Below are 18,225 nucleotides of genomic sequence, written 5' to 3'. Positions count from 1 at the left end.
ATATTGCTTAAATTGCATTTTCAATATCTTCATTTTTTTGTCATTCTACTCTTAATTACACTTTCATTGGGCCTTTAAGTTTTATTCTTTTAAGTTTGAGTATGAGTGATTTTTCTGAAAACTACAAAATTATCCAAACAGAACAGATTGAATTCCAAGGTTAGGAAGATTTCCAATAATAATTTATGGTCCAAATATAATACAATAAAGGAAGGTAGAATGCATGCAGGTCCCCAGCCCAAGGCTGTTTGCCAAACTATCCCCCCAAATGGGGAAGAGAATTTCTGACACTACTTAGAAATATTGTTAGGATGCATTATTCTATCTAAATTTAGAATGGAGTGTTGCATGTGCTCAGATATATTTCAGTGAAATGGTTTAATTTGCAGAGGTTTCATTCCATATAGGATTCTGTTTTTCTGTATTTTCTTCCAAAACTATGAGGATTAGCCTCTTCCTTAATTTCTAAGAGTAGTATAACACCTTTAATATTGTAACATAATTTATGAAGGAGTGTACATTTTACATTTCCACCTATGAGTTATTTTTCCTCAGGCCTCTCCTTTTTGAGTATTTGCAAAGCTCTGCAAATGATGGGCGCATTCACAATACACAGAAGAATCTTTCTTTTGGGCTGCTCCTAGGGTAGTGATTAGTAGTATCTTCACTGAATATTTAAGTTCTCAAAATTGCTTATCTGTGCGTGGATCAGTGAAAAATCTGGCTGATCTGTCGCTACTTTACATAATTAAGTTTCTTGCCAGAAAAAGAAAGTAACAAAATATGGAGCGAAACAAGCCTAAGGTTGGGCTTTTAATACACGTTCTGTTCATATTATTTTCCCATTTGTAACTGGAAACAAAAGCAAAATAGATGCGATCAAGGATCTGTCAGGCTGACAGCTCACATTTTCTTACAAAACTCTTAGGAATTTTCCTCCGCAGACCCCTCCGCAGTCAGTGATAAATAGTAAATGCCATAAAGAAAACAACTTCTCATTGTTCAGAACTGACTGATGTGTGGGTGAGGCAAAGGTGAGGGAAGTGGGAACAAAAGCTCCGGGAACTTGGCTGAGTGGACGCCCAGATGCGGGGAGGATCGACAACCCAAGCTTCTCCTCCCTTAGAAGAAAACAGATTCTCTGCTCAGGACTTACGCTTGATTCCATCGTTTCTATGGTAAAAATGGGCCGAAAATTAGTCTGAAATATACTTTGCATGCCTCTGTAGGTTGTCTACTCATTCTGTAGGCATGTATGGGTGAAAATAGGCTGCTTGTTTTGTTGTACTTTTGCTTCTCTTTCTTTTGGGGTGACTAGTATCCCCATTGGAATCCTCTCCCTTGTACTTACTTATCAAGCTCTCTTAGATATGGGGGTGTCTCTCTGGTTAATATAATAGGGAAAATTGCATTTGCTCATCTATTACAAATGGAAATCTCCTGGGCAATATAAAAAGCATTTTCAATTCTGTTACCATTATTTCAGAAGCAATCAAATGCAGAGGAATGAAAGTCAAACACAGAGAAAAATGCTGATAGATTGGGCAATCTGCATGGCTCTCTGGGACCATCATTATTTCAGTGTTCCAGAGGAAAATGCAGATTTGAAAGATGGTAAACTCCATCTCATACAATCAATCACTTATCTCCTGTAGCATCAGTAACTGTACGGGAGGTGGTGTTCAGACATTAGCTATGTAACCATCCCTGTTTGTTCCAGAGCATACTAAATTTTATGCATCATTTCATGAACTACCCTGTCCCCATCCTTTAGAATATGCCTGCAGGAGGATTTTCATATACTGGGTCTGAGTTCCAATCACCTGTGAAGGTTGAGGTCAAAGTCAGTACTGTAGCTACAAAAAACAAGAGACTTGGCATTGCCTTTCTTCTAGAACACTCTGTCCTTTTAGTCAAGATATTAAAAATAGGCCATCTGTCTGCATTTTATGTATGTGTTCCACCTTTATAATCTGAAGGTGATTTTATTAATACAGTAAATCTTAGTTGACTGATGCTTTAGGAAGATGCTTTTTCTGGGTAAACTAAAAGCCCGGCATGGCTCTTCCTGATACTCTTAAATATTTTATTAGCAATGTCTCCTTTCCACTCCCTTCCTAGTCATAGTCTCCTTCAGTGTAATGATATAAAGTAGGGGTGGAGTTGTCAAATCTGGATTTCCATTAGTAACAGTCTCTGAAAATGTGGAAATGTGGTGTGATTTCTTCCTTATTTTTCCCTTTATTAGATGTCTTGGGCTCAAAAGGTTCAGATGGCAATTTCACCTATTTACAGTCCAAGTTCTGGGGATTTTAGAGCTATGACACTTTTATTCTTTATTTTTAGCTTCCCAGGGTATAATTTTTTTTTGTCCTTATGAGACAGAGTCTCCCTATAGCCCCAGCTGACCTGGAATTTACTATGTAGACCAGGCTGGCCCTAAATTCAGTGCTCTGCCTGCCTCTGCCTCCTAAGTGCTGGGATTAGAGGTGTGCTCCACCATGCCCAGCTATCAGACTGTAATTTTTATCTTTAAAAGTTCAGTTAGGTGATTTACATTTTCTGTTGGGCACAGGTGAAGGTACACTGGGGCTTTAGAAGAGTGAAGAAAAATGATGGAGAACCTTTTGGTGCCTGGGAATGGGAAAGGTCCAACATCATGGCTTGGGTGCCCAGGACCATGAGTAGAGTCAAGAGTATAGCTGGTCATCAAGGGAGGTGGGAAGTTATTCTAAAGACTCAGTCCTCCCAAGACTGGAATCTACAAGTGACAGACACCTCCCTTGTCCCCTGCCTATGCCCAACGCAAAGCACAGTCCCTGCCATTCACAACCTGGGACCTCAGGGGAGGGAGTTGTGGGGAGTGAAGCCACTCAGAGAAGGCTGAACCTGCTGCCCCCAAATTGAGAAATCCCCCATCCTCCAATCTTCACTCCATTAGCCCTTCACCAGAGGAATGTGGAACTGTGGCTCATGGTTGGGGACCACCACTCCAAGCTCACCGGAGCTGACAACTCCAGCTCACAGGAAGGGACCACAGCTCCAGGCTCATAGGAGGAGACCACAGCTCCAGAGTCGTGGGAAGGGACCATAATTTCAGGCTAATGGAGAGGAAAAGGTGTCATAATTTGAATTATGCTTGTTTCTACTGTTTTCTCTATTGCTCTGTCCACATGATTATAGTTGTGTTTAAGAAAGAACATTTTGGCTTCTGTGCAACAGTCACAGTTACTTTCTGGCTTGAATTTCTTGCTAGAGGGACATCAATATTGAAGAAAACCACTTTTTGCTTTTGCTCAAGGAGACAGATGGATAGAGGGTTTTGTTTTTCATGGTCAAGGATATGATTGGCTTTTTGATATCTGCAGAATTCATATATTCCTCCACAGTCACAGGGAACAAGTGATGAGACATCTCACTGCAAGAGCAATTTAAGTCCTTTTATTGAAACATGAAGGTCATTTCCCACTTAAAGCTTCCTGCCTTTGCTATTCTTGTCAGGGTCCTTGGAGAATGCACAACTGGTGCACTGGGCATGAAATGTTCCTTGCCACTACTGTTGTTCCCAGCTCGCAGCCATGCTCCCGCCATCTTAGTTTCCAGTTATTTCCTTTCTTACTTGCCAAATCCTGAGTTCAGAATTTTGAGATTAATGTAAAAGCACCTAGGGTCAGGAAAATATTCTTCCTGTGTGATAAGGCACCTCATGGGGTCCAGCATATGCACTCAGCCTCTTGGGAGCCTGTATGCCCCAAGACTGGTTGCCCAGGACATGCCTCATTTCACCATTTTGGTTTTTTAAAGTAACACTTTCTGGTTTTCTCTTTCTCATTCAAACTCTACATGGAGCCTGGAACAATGTCCTCCTTCCCCTGTGTTCTGGTGATGGTTGAAAGTCCAGGTTTTCTACTTATTATATTGCCTTGGGTAAGTCACCTTCATTGCCTTTATTGATAGAATGGCCATAATGACACCTTCCTTCTGGGGAAAGTCTTTAAGGAAGTAGTTAGTTATTCACTTGAATTGATCCACGAAAGGAATTTTTAAAGTATCAAGCATAGACAGCACCATATAACACCTGGCCTGGACAGCACTATAAAAGTTCAAGGGAGGAATGTGCACCAATGAACTAAATTTTCTTCTGTCTTCATTGTTCCAAATTCTGAGAAGAGAATAGGGCACAATGTGAGTTAACATCAAAGTAGGAAAGAATTTCCTTTGGCAGAAATAAAAAAGGTTCTTGGCATCATTTGTCCTTTGTCCTCTCTCCATTAATTTTCAAGTCAAATATTTACATTTAATTTTCAGTTGTTTATTGTTTAATTAAAAACCCTGATTACTCACTGGAAGTCTAACAAATAACATAGTATATAGTGAGGAACATTTAATTTTCTACAGCTGTATATTTCTGTTTCAATCCACTTCCCTGGCTCCTTATCTACTGCTAATGCTGATTAGGAAAGGGAAAAAAGAGACTGTAGTGTTTGTGGTCACAAGTACTTTATGGGAGTGGAAAAGAGCTGGTGAGAAAAACAGGCACTATAATGTGATTGATCAAAAATGACCCAAACATTGTTTGTCCCTTTCTTTTATATCCTCACTTCCACTGATCTTCCTTTCCTCCACTTTCTGTTCTATTTTTTGGGGGGTGTTATTTTGTTAATTTAATAATCACATGATTAGAAGAAGCATTTCATTATAGCTTTAACATATTCAGTAATAATTTCCACAGCAAGGATACATCCCTTTCAAAATTGGCTGTAAATTTTTAGGTTAACAGTTGAATCAATACAGCTATACAGTATTGAACTCAGTATAAATCCTGTAAGAAATAAAATTGAATGAGTTTTTAACCTTTAAAGATCTCCATTTCATTTTAAAATATGCTATTTCCTACATTTTAATGCTAAACACTTAGATGTTTGCACATATATATTTAATAGCTATGTATCTGATTATCACTAGTCACAATTGGTTATACTCGGATCATTGGCACCTGAGTATGGTTATAAAGCCATCAGGTAGGTTTCAATGGTAATGTTTATCACCTCTACTAATTAACATGAAGTGAATTTTTATGCTTCCTCCTCAAATATGTCTTTTTTTTCAATTTGTTGATTTTTTTTGTGTATATCATACAGAACATCCCATACAATCTTATTCATCTATATACCCACTACCCAAATGGCACCCTCCCATAGCCTCCCCCACACTGGAGCCCATATACTCTGTCATCCCTGTTACTGTCCACTGTGTTGTCAGTGCCCCCAGCCATTCCCCAGTGCTTGTCCATCTGCTGAATCTTAGCCTATCTAGACAGCCTTGTTTTAGGAAAATCAGCTGTTCCTCATCTAGCAGAAATCAGTTGTCAATATTCTTTTAGATAAGATTGGGGTCTGCTGTTCATTTTCCCAATTTTATGCTGGGATACTATCTAGGAGTCTTTTGGGCCACCCTGGCCAATAACTCAAAGGAAGGTATCTCTTGTCTGGCATTGTTTCTTGTTATGTAGCTGTTAGCTATACATATGGAGGCTTAAAAAATTATATTAACCCCATTAATCTTTGGTTATACTTTCCTTTTGGGTGTTTTAAACCCTATAATTGGCTGAGATAAACCAATTTATTTTTACTCTTAAGGTTGTTTGAGGATCTGCTCCTCAGGGGTAACATGGGCTTGGGAGGAGCCCCTGGCCCCTTTCTTTTACCAGTTCCATCTATGTGAAGATAAGTCGAAGGGCCTGCTTGACCATGGCTGGCTTTGCTTGGAAGCATGGAGGAAATGTTTCCTCTGTGTTGACCCTCCTCTTTGTAGACTGGACACTGGTTCAGATGCATCTGGTGGGGGGCTCCACATCCTCCTTGATTGAGAGGACAGGTGACTCACCATAGTTAAAGAACATTTTGAGAGATGCTTATAGTCTCCTGGAACTTAGTTGACTTAGGAGGGAAAGGAGCAAAAACTGCCTTTATGTTCCTCTGTCCAAATTAGTATAGGCCTCATAGTATGGCTGTTAAACATCCAAGAAGGTTAGTTCCACCAGTCTGGTACTTTTAATTACCATGTGCCATGTAGATAAAGGTGGGGCAAAGACCAAACTTTCTCAGATAAACCTTGCCTAGACATATATTATATTCCTTGAGCTAATTGTATGTATAATTTGTCAGTAGGTTGTTCAATTAATATGGTTCAATTTTTTAAAAAAAACTAGCAAGGCATTATTTATTTCATGCATTATTTAACCCTTCCAACAGAATGAATGAAATGGAAAACAGAATATCAAGACTGCAAGATAAAGTGGACAAATTAGACCACTCAAGCAAAGATTATGAAAAATTTAAGAAAATACAAGAATGGAATGTGAAAGAATTGTATGACACTATAAAAAAGCCAAACTTATGAATCATAGGCATACAGGAAGGAGAAGGCTCTCAAGATAATGGAACAGATCTTCAGCAGGCTTGTAGAAGAATATTTCCCCAAATTATAAAAAGACATGCCCGTACAAATACAAGAAGCATATAGACCAACAAATGGACTGTACCACAAAAGAAACTCTTCATGGCACATCATAGTAAAACACTAAACATTCAGAACAAAGAGACAATACTGAAAGCTGCAAAAGAAAAACAACAAATCATATATAAAGGAAAACACATCAGGATTACAGCTGACTTTTCAGGGCAAACTATGAAAGCCAGAAGAGACTGCACCAAAGTATTGCCAGTTCTAAAGGACCAAAGATGCCAACCCAGATTACTTTATGCAGCCAAAATGTCTATCATAGTTGAAGGGGAAAGAAAAATCTTCCATGACATAAATAGGCTGAAAGGATTCATGTCCACAAAACCAGCCCTTCAGAGAGGTCTGGAAGCAATACAAATAGCTGAAGAAAGGAATGACTATACACAAGGGGGGACAGAAAGAAATTCAATGAAGGTGTAACTGTGGAAATGTACAGTTATATCAAGAATGTGAATAGAAATAAAAATGACAGGATTCAATACACATCTTTGATTAATAAATTTAAATATCAATGGACTGAACTCCCCAGTCAAAAGATACAGACTAGTTGAATGGGTTAAGAAACAAAACCCACCTTTCTGTTGTCTGCAAGAAATTCATGAAAATATAACAAGCGAATGGTACTAAGAAAAAATCAGGCATTGCAATTCTAATATCTGATAAAATAGACTTTAACTAAAACTAATCTGAAGAGACAAAGATGGCCATTGCATTCTGATCAAAGGAACAATAAACCAAGAAGATATTACAATCATGAACATATATTCACCAAACTCTGGTACACCCAACTTCAAAAAGACTACTACAGGACTTTAAGACCCAGATTAATCCCAACTCATTAATAATAGGGGACTTCAATACCCCATTGTTGCCATTAGATAGGTCAATAGGACAAAGAATTAACAGAGAGACACCTGAATTAAACAATACCATATATCAAATGGACCTAACAGACATCTACTGAGTATTCTGCCCAAGCACCGAAGGATACACTTTCTATTCAGTGTCGCATGGAACCTTCTCCAAAATTGACCATGTACTGGGGTGCAAAACAAACCTCAACAAATACAAAAAGATTGAAATTATTCCATGCATTCTATCATGGCACAATGCAATAAAGCTTAAAATCAACACTGGAAGAAACCCCAGTAATCACATGAACACATGGAGATTAAACAACACACTCCTGAATGATGAATGGGTCAAAGAAGAAATTAAGAAAGAAATAAAAGTATTCCTGGAACTAAATGAAAAGGATAATACAACACAACAAAACTTCTGGGACACATTGAAATCAGTCCTTAGAGGGAAGTTTATAGCTCTAAGTGCCTACATTCTGATAATTGGAAAAGAAGAGATCCAAAGAAATCAATACAAAGAATCAATGAATTTAAGAGCTGGTTCTTTGAAAAGCTAAACAAGATAGACCCCTAGCCCAGTTAACCAAAAGAAAGAAAGAGAAAATCCAAATCAACAAAATTAGAGATGGAAGGGGAAACATCACAACAGATACCATAGAGATCCAGAACATTATAAGGGAATACTTTAAAAACATATATGCTACTAAATTTGAAAACCTAAAAGAAATGGATGTGTACCTAAAAGCGTGGGAACCACCAAAACTAAATCAAGAAGAGATTAACAGCTTAAACAGACCCATAACACATGAGATTGAAACAGTAATACAAAACCTCCTGACTAGAGAAAAGCCCAGGACCAGATGGATTTAAAGCAGAATTCTACCAGACATTTTAAAGAGGTTCTACATCCAATACTGCTTAATTTATTCAAAAAGATAGAAATGGAGATCTTCCAAATTCATTCTATGAAGCCATCATCGCTCTAATACCAAAGCCAGGTAAAGATACAACCAAAAAAGAAAACTTTAGACCCATATCCTTAGTGAACATAGATGCAAAAATTCCCAAGAAAATACTTGCAAACTGGCATGCAGGCACACATCAAAAAGATCATCCACCATGATCAAGTTGGCTTTATTCCAGAGATGCAGGGATGGTTCAATATACATAGTCAATAAACATCATAAATCATATAAATGGACTCAAAGACAAGAACCACATGGTCATCTCAATAGATGCAGAGAAGGCCTTTGACAAAATTCAACATGTATTTATGTTCAAAGTCTTAGAGGGAATTGTACTGGAGGGAACATACCTCAACATAATTAAAGCCATATATAACAAACCCACAGCCAACATCATTCTAAATGGAGAAAAACTGGAAGCATTCCCATTGAAATCAGGAACCAGACAAGGCTGTCTACTATCTCCACTCCTCTTTAACCTAGTGCTTGAAACTCTTGCAGGAGAATTAAGAGAAGGAAATGAAAGTAGTAATAATTGGAAAAGAAGAGATCAAATTATCCCTTTTTGCAGATGATATATCTAAGAGACACCAAAAATTCCACCAAAAAACTCCTAGAAACTATTAACACTTTCAGTAAGTTGGCAGGTTACAAAATTAATCTTTCTGTTCTTTTTGAAATTTTTTATTTTATGTGTATGAGTGTTTTTCCTGTATGTATGCAAGTGTACCCATGTTGAATAATGCCTGCAGAGGTCAGAAGAAGGCATTGGATCCCCTGGAACTGGAGTTACAAATGGTTTTGAGGCACCATGTGCATGCTGGAAATGGATCCAGGGTCCTCTTTAAGAGCAGCCAGTGCTACTGAGCCATCTCAAGTCTGCTTTTATTTCACTTCTATCCATATTAAGGAAGGCCTGGGAACAATGGTTCAGTATTGTTTATGAATAATGATATATTACCAATGCTACATCATTTATTTATTTTCTTTCTTATCATGATATCTCCCCACCGAACATCAGTATTAGTTAACAGAGTCTCACAGACTTGAAAGGGTTTGTGGAAAATGCAGTTTTTTAAAAAGAAAACCATTAAGATATATACAGATTCTGTTATTTAAATTGGTCATTAATTTCTTCAGTTTGTGCTTTGTTATCTCTGGGAACTTCAGTCTATAAAAACTTTAAGTTCTTGATGCCTTCAGGTATTCCACTTTGAAGAATGGGGTTCAAGAAAGTTCAACAGAAATTGTACTGCTATTGCCTATTGCCTTAGTCTGAAAAATTCTGACTTCCTGTTTCCATTGGTATATAATGTGAGAGAGCAGAATTTCTAGAAAACGAAAGACATAGAACGTAGATTACTATAAAGCCTTAAGGGTAGCTATCTCCTGGAAAGAGTCTTAACTGGTTTCTCACATATAAAATTACAAACAATGCTTCAATTTGATAGTTTATCTTGAAATACAAATGGGTGTGCATTTGAGGAAGTGAGTACTCTCTTGATCTCATTCGCTCCTCATCTGTGAGCTAATGTGCACATGACGTGTTGTGAGTCAACATGATCTTTGAGCATGTTTATATCATACAAATATTAAATATTTGAATAAATCAAGTCCCAGGCTTGGAGAGATAGGCTCAGTGGTTGAGTGCTGGCTACTCTTGCAGAGGACCTGGGTTCAGTTCCGAGTACTCACACGACAGCTAGCAACCACCTACAACTCCAGTTCCTGGAGAGTTGACACACTCTTCTGTCCTCTACAGACAGTGCACAAATGCAGCACACTTTCATACGCAGTGGCAAAACACTCACACACATAGAATAAAAATAAATAAAAATTAAGTCAAATTCCAAATGAACCCAAGGTGTTGAGGTAACCTTATTACTTTGTGTAACTGTATAGAAGCCTCATGGTAATAGCCAGGGTCCTCTTGAGTAAGATGAAATTCAATTAATGACATCACAATCACACTTATGCTAATGCCCATCCTTCCTAATGCCTTCCCTCACCTAATGTATGTGAGCTGGAGTGGATAAAGTAGTGGGTGGCCTTTCTGTATGTGTAGATGTGCTGAGGGAATATCACTGGATCTATTTCAGAGGAGTTAGGACAGGTGCTTGTTGTAGTCTGTTTTGTGCTGCTACAACAGAATGCCCGAGATTGGGTAGTGGTAAAGAACAGAACTCATTCCTGATGATTCTGGAGGCTAAGAAGTCCAAGGTCAAGACATGTGTGTTTGTGTGATAATTAATCTTGTCAACTTGATGGGATTGAAAGTCATGTAGGAGACATCCCCGTGGGCATGTCTGTAAGGATGTTTCCAGAGAGCTTTAACTGAGGTGAGAAGACCTATCCTTGAATGTGGGTTGCACCATCCTATGGCGGGGGTGTCTGAGACTATGCAAAAGAGACAGTGAGAGGAAGGCCAGCATTCTTCTCTCTGCTTCCTGACTACAGAAGCAACGTGCCAACCACTTTATGCTCCTTCACGATGTTCCCCTTCACGATGGAGTGCCCCTTCACCTTGTGAGCCAAAGTAAACCCTGAAGTTGCTTTTGTCAGGTATCTTGTCACAGCAATGTAAAAAGCAAGCAATACAGTTTGCTTATGAAATAGCAATCACAGGAGCATTGTTCCCCTTCCGTGCTTCGTTCTGAATTCTGCTTGGATAGGGTTCATCTAGGAAAATGTTCAATGCTTCTGATTTGTATGTGTTATACTTAAGGTACCATATAAGTGAAAAATAATGGAAAAAGGAGAACTACTTTTGGCACTTCTAGATCTCTGCTTTAGAAAGGACTGCAAAAAATCCCTGTATTCATCCCCTACCGCTTTCTGAGCATTGTTTATGGCAGTAGGAAACATAGTAGGCATGGAATGGAAAGTCATTTGGCCAAGACATATCACTTATCTGTAAATGGCTGATGGTTCAAGCTGTCGTTAGCATTCACCGGTCACATTCCAATGGCATTGTCATCAAACAGCGCCATTGTAATGAAAGGCAACAGTATAACGTTTCCTCCACTTTTATTTCCCAAGTATTACCTGTTACATTAAATGTTTTCCTTAAAATTTTTTTTGAATTCCATGGTATCTGTACATATTTTTTGGAATAAAACTACATAATTTAATACAGGCATACATATGTATTGATCATATCAAGATGCTTTACATTTGCTTAGGAAAATTTAAGCATATAATGAAACAGGGTTCCAAGGAGAGAGGTTAAAAACTAGAGGAGTACCCTCTAGGGTACCAAATGAGGTTCAATTGAAGACCTGGATTTGGTTCCCATGGTGGTTAACAATCATCCATAACTCTAGTTCCAGGGGATCGACACCCTCTTCTGGCCTCTGTGCATATTACATGACATGGACACACATACGCAAATAAAACAAAAAATAAATATTCAAAATAAATATACAATCAATATTGTCAGGAAAAAAACATAAGGCATGTTGCTGTGGAATGTTGTCCTCTGAACCTAACAGCCATTACCATCTTCTTTAGAGCAGCTATGACTACTTGCAAAAGACTCTCAAGATTTGGGCTGTTGACATTCGCTCACAAAAGGAGGTATGGGAGGGTCATTAGGCCCTCACCTGAGATTTCAGTCCCTCCCCTCTGTGCCTGTCTGCCAGGTATACATAATTCAGCCCCAGTTGTGTGTGGCCTTGTGGTCTTGGGGTGTGATGGAATGTGCTACAGAATACAGAGTGTCTAAAGTAATTGAAGGGGATCTCCATTTTTAAACCTATGGGGAAACTATCCATGCTGGGGTGAGACTTTCCAGTTGTATGGCTGTTTTACCACATTCCTGTAACTTCTTACCCATACACTACAAATAAGCCCAATAAACTCATTGGTTTACTAAGCTGGACTTGGGTGTAATTGCTACTTTGGTCTGTTGCTGGTGTCCTATCTGGAGTAAATAGGTGTTTGTTATACAACAGAAATTGAACAAAGTAACTTTAAGAGTTATATCCAATGTGCCCAACCATGGCTTTTTATTAAACTCTAGAACAAGAAGACTAATATTTTACTAATATGTAATATATATACACTAGTAATATATCATAATCAATTCTTTATTATAATACATATCACTAACATATCAAAAATACAAAAAAAGCAGTATTCTTTTTCTATAGAAAGTAAAGAAATAAAACCCATGGTTAATGAAGTCCCATTTATCTTTGGTTTCTAAACTCATTTAGTTCAGAGTTTCTTAAGGTGAGATTTCAAATAAATATAATATGTACTCACCAAAATAAAAATTAACAGACCACCAATTGCAGCGTTGATGAAACACTTGCAAAAATGCAGTTTCTGGGCCATCCCTCAAACTTTCTGAATCAGGTCTTTGAGAGACAGTGTCCAAGAGTAACCTCCCTAGATGATTCTGAAGTACAATTTTTGAAGGCTACATTTAAGTTCTGTTCTTTGATATCGTTTAGTAGTTGGATATCAAAGATAGTGGAGGTCTTAGGAATTCCTAAGATTTTAGTGCTATTTATATTATGGTCTTTGCAGGTAATGTTTAGTTCTATTATGTGAAATATTTCATGTATATGTAAGAATCTAAAAGGTTTGCTGAAGAAATTTCTTACGGCATAGAAGGTTGAATCTGTAGGGTGTGACTCTGTGGAGATAGTTCTTTTGCACAAACCTTTAAGGTTTGAGTGATGGATAGTTATGTCTTTTGTAATTGGGTGTAATAAAGTTGCTTACTTGAGAGTTGGTGAAATATTGCTAGTGAGCAGGCATTAGGTAATTTTTTTTCAGGTAGATATGTTAGGCTTTGCAAACCATGTGATTTCTGTTGTAACATACTCCACTATTGTACTGTGAATACAGCTAAGGAAAATACCTAAATGAACGAACATTCATCTTCCAATAAAACTTTATTTACAAAAACTTTCCTTACAGACTACATTTGGCCTGTGAGCCAGAGTATAATGACTTCTTTCCACAGAAAACACTTAGTATGCAATCAATCCAATATTTAAAAAACAATAGCATGGATATTAAATATTTATGAGTACATCAGTGAAAATATAGTCTTTATTCTGGGTTTTGCTTTCTTTCTATGAGTGGAACATTGGCCATTTCATGACTAATCAAACACTGGGGTAGTTTGTAAGTCGACCTCTCATCAAGAGGCTGTGTGTGTTCTCAAAGCCCTTTATATCTCCTGCCAGAGTGATGCAGAGGGATGGACATGTTTGAATCCCACACCCTAAGAAGCCCTGCAGCATCCTGTTGCTGGAGGTCCATGCTCCCACCCCTGCTGCCTCAGTTGAGGCTCCCACATATGAGTGAACCCAGCTGAGAACAAATTAAGCCCAATTTATCAAGCCATAGAGTACTGATTTAAATGAGATGGGTTTTAAGACACTATGTTTTAGTGTTTGATTATACAGGTCACAGATACAGGTAAGTCGCAGGGTCATGAGCTGAGAGTGAACATGGTAGGATGTGTTTGAAGTTTTAGTAGAAAGTATGAAAGGGAGAAGGAGGAGCTGGCACATCAGGGAATTCTCTAGAATGAACTAGGGAAATAAAGCAGGACTGACTGCTGTAAAGTGCTAGAGGCTGGGTGTGGCATACATACTTATAATTCTCTTTTAGTGCTGGCTACCATCTTCTAAGGGTTTGGTGGCCAGAAACATGCCCCTTTCTTGGAACAAATATGGAAATCTAGAGCTGTATTATTAGCTTCATAGATGATAAATAGACTTTGAGGTGTCTGTCTAGGGCTCAATGGTACAGTGCTTGCCTGACATGTGAGATGCCTTGCGTTCAATCCCTAGCAGTATGCAGCAACATGTAACCATTTAGTTCACTGGGAAATTTGAAACAGCTGGTATACCTTTATAAAAGTCAGATGAGACCTATATTAGGGTTCCTGAAAGGCAAAAGAGAAAAGGGCTATGGCCAACATTCTCTTTGTGAGCATTGTATAAGTTTATGAAAGATGACAAGATGTTGTTGATTCTTCATAAGAAGCATATTTGAGTTACGTTATTTAAATGCTGAAACTTTTGACTACCTAGTTACCGCAGTATAAGATGACATTTAACAGAGAAATTGAGACATGGTTTGAAGTCTTTTGCTTTATGTTTGGACAGGAGTGGGCAAACTGTGTAAAGGACTACATAGGTCAGGTTGGCAGGCTCCATAGTTGTGTTGCATCTCCTAAGTGAAATGCATATTACAATGCTTCACTCCCAGGGAATAAGCTTTAGATTTTTGTCCTTTGTTTTCTGGTGGTAGCAACCAGAGGTAAAGGCAAAGTGCTTGACTTTAAAACTTTAAAAGCCTTCCCAGGGTCTGCAGAGATGGCTCAATGGTTAAGAGTACTGGCTGTTCTTGTAGAGGACCCAGGTTTGATTCCCATCATCCACATGGTGGTTAACAACCTTCTGTAGCTCTAGTTCCAGGGCATCCGATGCCCTCGTCTGACCTCTGTGGGCATTGCACGACACAGGTGCACCTACTTACCATGCAGGCATTATATGCATACACATTAAAAAAAAAAAAAAAGCCTTTCCAGACTTTTGTTTATGCAGTGACTTCTCGAATGTATTGGAAATCACCTAAATAAAATCACTGCCTTTTTCAACTTTAGAATATCTGGGGAAAAAGCCACATGGAATAAAGTGTACTTTGAATGATTTTTTGAGCAATTATTCCTTTTCTTTTGCCCATCAGAGTATTATAGAGTATTGCTCTAATATTAAGGACAAGAGACGATGAAGAGTATCTTTTGTTTTTACACAGGACAATAATGAAGAATAGAACTGGTGATTTTCCCTGGTGTTTGGCTGCTCGCTGGCATCATTTGTGCTGATGCTTCACACACTAACGTGGATGTTTAAGTCACTGGCACCCACTGATGTTTAGGGAACCAGAATGTGAATCATAAGTTATGATCCTTAGAATTCTGATCAAACATTTAAATACTGTCTGCAGAGTCAGGGTGTAGGAACTGTAATAGTCAAAGGAAAATAAGGTTTTAAAGCCCAGTTGCATTTTTCAACTCCTTAACTTGCTGATGTAGAAAAATTCAGAGGACTAAAGTAAGTGAAATAATTTGCTAAGAGGAAGAAGAAAATAGAAACCAAAATGATGTTTGCTAAGACATACCAATAGAAATTTTTGTATCTACCTATCAGTATGACTTATCAATTACCCTTTGTAATATTTTACGGGAAAGAAAGTTGAAAAGTGAAGTAAAGTTTAATGCTATAGAACTGCCAATTTTAGCGTGCCATCTTAGTAACATCTGTTCTGATGAACAGGGCCTCCACTTCTTATGCTTGGAGCATTTGTGATTTTTGTTGCACATAAATAAAGAAGTTTAATGCTATAGAACTGCCAATTTTAGCGTGCCATCTTAGTAACATCTTGTTCTGATGAACAGGGCCTCCACTTCTTATGCTTGGAGTATTTGTGATTTTTGTTGCACATAAATAAAGGGCAGAGAGTACATGCGTGGTGTATATGAAGTATGTGATGCAGTTTCAGCTCTTTCGGTTCCTCTTTTAGTTGGTACCAAGGGATTTTCTCTTCTCCCATCACCCAAGGCCTTACATAGAAAGACTAATACGCTATGATAAGGTTTCAATTGGGTGCAGGAGGCAGCTGTAGACAGGCTGCCCTTCCTCATGCTGTGAGCTGGTGCAGCCTCTAGAACACATGATAATACTGTTTACCAGCACCCCAGGCAGGAATGTTGTCATATTTGTAGACTGATATGAAAAGTCCAACTGGAAGGAGTAAAGATTCACAGATCTTTTGATTTCTCCGCTAATACAGATTTCTTCGTTTTGGAAAAAAAAAAAAAAGAAAACTCTTGATGATGTAATTTATCATTTAACATAGCCTCAACTTCTATAATTGAATTAAATAGACGTATTCATTCATCTAAACTTGATCTTCCAAGGGGAGAAACATTTCAGTTGATAGATTCAAAGAAGAAAATGAAAATGAGTTTTAGAAAAATATAATAAAGCATCTGCAACCCATTTAGAAGTACAAATAATGTACTAAATAACATGTATTATATTACAGTGTTAGGTATGAATTGTAAAAAGATCTCTAAATATGAAAAAAATGCTTCATAAGTGTGTTATCATAATGGAAATGACTTACAACAAATAAACACAGTTTGCATTTTGATCTAAATGTCACAAACCCATAAGAGAGGACAGAGAGATGGCTCTCCCAGAGGACCCAGCCCCAGCACCAATACCCCGTGGCTCACAACCACTTGTAACTTTAGTTCTCGTGGATCTATCACCTTCTTCTGGCCTCCACAGGCAACTGCACACACACAGGCACACACATGCATGCACACACATGTATATACACATAAACAGACATACACTTAATTAAAAAATACTTTTTTTTTAAAAAAGAATGATTTATTTTTTATTAAGCTTTTAAATAAAATAAAATAAATCATTCTATTATAGTGTTATTTAATATATAAACTATTTGGCTATACATGAAATAAAATATGATTATTTTATTTAAAAAAATATCCTGAAGTCCCTCCAGAGATGTACTTCCTCCAGCATGGCCACATTTCCTAAAGCCTCCCAAAACAGTACCACCAACTGGAGACAGAATGCCCAAATACTTGGAGCCTATGGGGTTCATTCTCATTCAAACCACCACACTTGAAGTTGCCTTTAACCAGCTAAAGTTCTTTTCTAGTCTTAGTTTTGTGCAAGTATTTAATCATGAAAAGATGGTGAATTTTTCAGTAACTATTGGTTTTATGTGCAGTTTTTATCCTGTTAATATGATGAATTACATTTACTGACTTTGATAAACTCCATTTGTTCTGCCACATTATGTCTGTGTATATGATAGATCTGAATGTGCTAATATATTGTTATTTTGAAAAGTTTGTGCAGACAAACTTTGTTGTGATGGACTCTGATTATCCTCTTAGTATCTGAAGGGCCTATGGTCATATTCTCTTTTTCAGTCCTAATACTGGGGATTTGTGTCTTTGTCACATATTTCTTGGTCAGACAATATTGGTATATAGTTTTCTTGTAAGGTTTTTGGCTAATTTTGATATCAGGGTAAATCTAACTTCATGAATTGAGGTGGTAGCCCTTCTATTTTCTGAATTGGTGTTACTGTTTCCTTAAATGTTTGTTAAAAATTACCAATGAAGTCAGTTTTCCTCAAAAAAAAAGTAAGAGGACATTATTTCTCTTTAAAGATTCAAACTTTTATTTGTATTGTAAGCAGCTCCCAAACTCCTGACCAACCAATGAATGAAGAGGAAGAAATTATTTTATTTTGGGGGGGATATGTAAAAAATGGTAAAATGTAGATATGAGATAGATAGCTTGCACCTCTCCCCAGTGAGCCTAATGATAAATAGAAAAAGAAATAAATCTTTTCTCTTAGAATATTAAAAATCCAGATCAATCAATAAATATCCATTAAATAATAAGCAAGTCCAAGATCCTGTACTAGATGGCATTACACAAGGGAAGAAATAGCGGGTGAAGCACAGTCCTTATCCTAAGATAGGTACAGGTACAGATAACAATATTCATTAAGCAAGGTAAGGAATTGCTAAAGGCACCAGAGGAAAAACATCTTTGGGCAATTGTAATTTATAATTAATAGCCACTTGAAGTCTACAGATCATTTCTTGTTAGACTTAATTCTATGGACAGACAATTCAGATTTATAGTTGTAGATGGCAGAGCCTCCTGATATCCTTGCCTTTGTGGACAAGAAGTAAAGATTTGTATCTGCCTGCTTTTAGGAAGTATCTAACAAATGAAACCAATAGATGCACAGAGAACAGTGTTTATCAGTGATTGGGAGCAGGGAGAAAC

The sequence above is a fragment of the Nannospalax galili genome, unplaced genomic scaffold (genome assembly GCF_000622305.1).
Source record: "Nannospalax galili isolate Female #2095 unplaced genomic scaffold, S.galili_v1.0 scaffold1017, whole genome shotgun sequence".
NCBI lineage: Eukaryota > Metazoa > Chordata > Mammalia > Rodentia > Spalacidae > Nannospalax > Nannospalax galili.
The sequence above is the reverse complement of the archived record's forward strand: the minus strand, read 5'-3'. Positions refer to the sequence as shown.